A 5892-nucleotide genomic window follows, 5' to 3' on the forward strand; every position below is an offset into this window, starting at 1 on the left:
AATAGTTCACTAGCGTTAAGCCATTCGGCAAAGCCGGCCCAGGCTCACATAGATAGCAAACACACGGTCTCATGACTCTCCGGAGCAGCAGCAGTACATATGTCTTAGCAATAGATCTGCTTGTTCTGGGGGGTTTTATCTTTTATATTCCTTCTGCCTTATAGGGATGATTTTAAGCATATTATTGTATAGCGGCAGCATACATATTGAAATGTTTTGTTTCTTCTTCCAGCTTTGTTGGGGGGTTATTTTATATGCTATTTGTGCAGCAGCAGCATGTCTTAAATACTCACGGCACTGTATCGCCATATGCATTGGCAGTAGCAAGTTCCTGTACTTGCTTGCAGCAGCAGCAATAATCTACAACTTCAGCAATAACCAACAGCAGCAGCAATTCAGCAGCAGCGTAGCAGATCTGTTCCGACAAGACCAAATGCATTAACATTGTCATATCCATCACCATGCTAAAAATGTTCAGAGAGTTGTCATGATTGAAATATATAAGTTCAGTCATGAAACTCTAGATGGCACATTCTGACGGGGTGTTAACGTAACTGATGATATTCAGAGAGTTAAACGACTTGGCACAAGCTGATTGGTTCATGCTGCATATGCAGCCAATGAGCTTACTGCCTTGCATTTATATGGCTAGCTAGCATTTACTTGAGATTCCTGCAGCGCGCTTTGAGTTCTCTGAAACCCTCCACCTAACCCAGCTCCACCTGTATAGATCTGCTATGGGGTTATTTTGTATGCTATTTGTGCAGCAGCAGCATGTCTTAAATACTCATGGCACTGTATCGCCATATGCATTGGCAGTAGCAAGTTCCTGTACTTGCTTGCAGCAGCAGCAATAATCTGCAACTACAGCAATAACCAACAGCAGCAGCAATTCAGCAGCAGCGTAGCAGATCTGTTCCGCCAAGACCAAATGCATTAACATTGTCATATCCATCACCATGCTAAAATGTTCAGAGAGTTTTCATGATTGAAATAACTTTGTAATTGTGAAAATAGTTAAATATATACACAAATATATGTACAACAATACAAATGCAATATATTTTTACCCAGCCTGTTATTGGTGTCTTAATTATTTCACAAATATTGTGATTATCCTAATTGTCAAAAACTGTTTGTAATCATTAAAGCCCATTTTCTGAATTTCCAAATAGAGTCAGAATTCAGAGACTGTATTCAGTGCATAAAAATTAAAGTGTTTTTTCTCTTATGTGGCCATCTTTGATTTATTGTCTTGATGCAATGCCTTCTGTCATTGACGTCTCTAAGGATACATGCGATGTTGCCTTGGAATTTGGCCAAAATATCTTAGGAGGCAGCATAATTAAGTTGCATACTTTTTGGAACAGTCTTTGCAGCAGGAGAGCACCTATTACGTCTTGAAATTCTGCCTTCAGAGACAACTTACTAGATTAATTTTTTGCATATGAGACTAGCACACATTTCCTGTGATTCTGGCGTTTAGCAAGCTGATGCACCTTGGTTGGGTTTTGTTGGATGTTTTCATGGAAACACACACAAACACAGGTAAATACACACTTTAAAGGTTACAGCTGATAGGAAGCTCAATTTATTTTGTGATGGTAGGTGAAGACCGTCTGGGTCTCTCATCTGTCAAGCTCTTTTCAAAATGTCAATGCAGTTCCTCAGTCAATCACCCGCGATGGTAGAGGTGTCCCACATGCCTGTCTGCCAGGTACACTCAGTGCATGAGAAGAGCCTCTCTCATCTGTTTGACTGGCTGGCCCCTGCGCTACACAATGAGAGCATTTATTCAAATGTAGCACACAGTCATGCATATCAATGTGTGGATTCAACAGATAACATGAGTGGTGAAGCAGTTATTTGACAGAACTGGCAAAATTCCCAACTATTATAAGTACCAAGTAAATTCTATTACAGCCGAGTAAATTCAAACAGAATATCTTACTGGATCAACTCTCTTAGATTCCAGATGTTTGATTTTCTTTTAATGGGATGGTTCACGCAAAAAAATAAATTCCATTATTTACTCATCCTCATGTCGCTTCAAAAACGTATTTCTTCTTGAACATTAAGGTAAGTACATGATGATGACAGAGCTTTATTTATTCTTTAATTCGTTCGTTCATTTATTTATTTAGTATTCTTTTCAAATTTATATTAAAATAATGATATAATTAAGATTAAGATTTAGGAATAAAGATTTTTAATATTTTTGAAATAAAGTATCTTAAGTTCACCAAGGCTGCATTTTGTTTTATTAAAAAGGGTTAGGTTAGAATATTATTACAATTTAAAATAACTGTTTTCTATTTGAATATATTTAAAAATGCAAAGCTGAATTTTCAGCCATTACTCCGTCTTCAGTGTCACATGATCCTTCAGAAATCATTCTAATAGGCTGATTTGGTGGGATTGGGGAAAATATCACGATTTCCACAAAAATATGAAGTAGCACATCATATGTAATGTAATGTAATTGCTGCCGGAAAGTCAAATAAATCTGTTATATTAAATTATAATAATATTTCATAATACTACTGTTTTTTACTGATTAAATAAATGTAGCTTTGGTGAGTAGTGTACGTTTATAGATACATTGATTTGGACTTTGTGTGCAAGTTTCAATCAAAAGGCTTCATTGTCAATCCTCACATGTGCAGGTATTATAATCTAAAACAGTTTCCTGGCACCCTGCCATTCATATTCCATCCCGAGAAATGTCAGGGCTCTGCAGTCTTCTCTAGGGTCAGTGCTCGGGTAGACAGACAGCCCAGAGGCTCAGCTGTGCCATCGCCAGCGGAAATAGAAGAGGTCACTTTCTGACCTATGAAACACCTGAATGAAGATTTAGAAATCAATGGAACTCTCTCCCTGAGTGTTTTGCCGTTTTTTTTTATTAGGTTTGCCTGAGAATACAATCCACTCACAAAGACCACAGAATAAGTTTTCTCCTTGGTGGCTAAAGCTAAATTATGGTGACCCGATTTAGCATAGAAATAGCACAAAATGTAGCTGGGAGCAGTAATTTTTGGTACCACTTTACAAAAAAGTTAAATTTCATTAACATTTATTAATGAATTGGTTACATGAGAGCATGTACAACATTTATTCATCTAATGGTAATTTATAAATATATGATTGTTCATTGTTAATTAATGTTTATTCATAATGCATGAAGTTGTTAATTTATAACTTGAAATGTTAGAAATGTATTAGTATACGTAGAAAATAACATTGACCTAGATTAATAAATGCTGTAAAGTTAGCACAAAAAGTTATTAAAAATAGCAATTAGATGCTATTTACACTAAGTGAAAATAGCATATTTTCTTAGCTATAGATTCTATTTACACTGTTAAACTACTTATGACAAATAGTGGCAATTATTTGCACCTCAGTATTGTAGTACATTATAAAACAGTATGCAATAATAACTTAGAGTGTAAATTTACATTTTAATTCAAATTATTAAATGGATGCCACCTTATAGAGTGGTGGAACTATGATGTCACTTTGTAGGCAAAACCCTGGAAGAGAGTTAGCATTTTAGCACCTCCGGTTCCATGTCCCAGAATCAATGGGTTTTTTGAATGGGATTTTGGTTAAATCCCTGAAATAAGGTCCGTGGTTCTCACAGGCTCAAGATACAGTGGGGCAAAAAAGTATTTAGTCAGCCACCAATTGTGCAAGTTCTCCCAACGTTTTATTCTATGACATAAAAAACACCAGTTACACCCCACTCGTGATTTTTGTAAACTGTTATGTTTCTTAAAAAAGACAGTTGCTAACAAGTTGCTAAATGGGACTACCGGCGCTGTCGGAGACATTAAACGTCATTACGCCAAACAGTTGATCAATTTACAGTATTTTCCAGTCGTAGTATAATTTGTAATACAATTAATTGTAGAATAACCAATTAATAGTTTCCCGCATTTTATATTGTTGGGTCGCAATGTTTTTTTTTTTTGCCCCGAAATGCAACAAGTCTTCAGATGGAAGATGCTCATTTTATCGCTTTCCCACTGATGCGGAGACTCTGGGTTCATACCATATGGTAAACTCATATTACGATTATTCCATGTAAACACCACATTTACCAGCTTAGTCACGGTGAAAGTGAAACTTTAACGATGCATAGTGCTTAAAGCCACGTTAAATTTAAATGTTTACTCTTTACGGCCAGATGAAGCTGTTAGAAAGCATATGAGGATTTCCTGGAAGCAAGGATAAAATAACATTTTGTGTACCCACCCTAACAAAGCTGAAATGTGGTACTTTATTCAATAAAATGAGTTTATTCTTACCATATCCAAAAACTCGCTCACTCTGCTGTTATTTAATAGATTAAATGCACTATAATTTGATTGAATAGTATGTGGAGACACGTTTTTAATTAAAATAGTCATATTAATTAAAGATTTATTGACTTTTAATGCACCGTATTACGAAATGTACAGAAATGCGTTATTTTATATGTCCGTTAGTTATGATTATTTCATTTATTCACTATACTATTTATTATTAATGTCTCATTTCAGTTTTAGTTTGGCTCTAGTTTTGTATTTATTCCAGTTTATATGAAAAGGTTTATGTAGTGTGGATTAAAATTCATATACAGAGTAAATCATTTTCACTGAACACGTTAAAACTAAGTTTGAAAAGTTTTGGGAAGCATGGTGGTGGTGACGTTGATGGCGAGCGCCCGTGGTGCTGTAGTTCGTTTATAGCCTAAGTTTAGCTTTTAAGTTCTGGCGCTTTTATTTAGGCTTCAAAATTTATCAAAGTTATATTATTTTGTGAAGATTATCTTGATGGACAAAACGTGTAAGTTTCATGAACTATGGTTGAACACAGAGCTTATTTTTTGAGATAATCCAAAAGCCTATGGGCTTTTTGTCGAGGGAAGCAGTGTCATGCTAACAGCCGATCCACCTACAAAGTGACATCATAGTTCCCCCACTCTATTGGGACAATAAAGCCCTCCTTACACCTACCCTAACCCGATACTTTATTTTCAACTTTTTGATTATTTCCTTCATTTTCATTTGAAAATAAATGCTTTTCTGATGTGATTTGAAATTTGAAAAGGGAGAAAAAAGTTTGCCAAAAGTCGAATTCGAACGCGGGTTGATCGCGTCAAAATGAGTACGATACACGTTTTACCATCTGCACCACTGGAGCTAACAACTGTTGACTGTAACGTTTTTGTAATGTTGACTAGCCGAATCACACGATGGTGGGCGGAGTTAGTGTAAATAGCCTCTGCCAACAAGGCTATAGGGTTAGATCTCTGTCATTCTGTGCGCGCAAGATCATATTTGAGCGCACAAAAGTGCATTTTGCATGCACGCGATCTGAGTTTTGTGGAGAAAATGTTCGTTTCGCAAAGAAAAAAGTTTTTCGAGCACACTAAAATCAGTTTTGCATTTAAAATAAGTTTGTGTGAAATAAAATAAGATGTGTGCAGACCTTCTCTTTTGCACGTGCAACGTTTCACTAGCTTGCTCCCTTGATGCCCGCCCTCAGTGCTCTCTAAATGCCGGCTGGCTTGCTCAACACAACCCAGCATTACAATAGGCATGGGCCGGTATGATATTTTGACGGTATGATAACCTTAAGCAAAAATATCACGGTTTCACGGTATCACGGTATTGTCGTTACAGCTGTAAAATGTGTTATTTTTAAATGACTGGGTAAAAAAAAAAAAAATATATATATATATATATATTGTTTTTGAGCAACATACAGAATATTAGGAACAGTAGAATTTGTTTATTTTTTCTTTGATTTGTTTCCTAAAAAGAAGAAAAATAAAGACTGACATCTTTATTTAACCTAAATCTGTAATTACAGTTATTTAATTGTAGTTATATAATTCATATACAT

The sequence above is a fragment of the Sinocyclocheilus grahami genome, unplaced genomic scaffold, assembly GCF_001515645.1.
Source record: "Sinocyclocheilus grahami isolate Dianchi unplaced genomic scaffold, SAMN03320097.WGS_v1.1 scaffold47.1, whole genome shotgun sequence".
Lineage (NCBI taxonomy): Eukaryota > Metazoa > Chordata > Actinopteri > Cypriniformes > Cyprinidae > Sinocyclocheilus > Sinocyclocheilus grahami.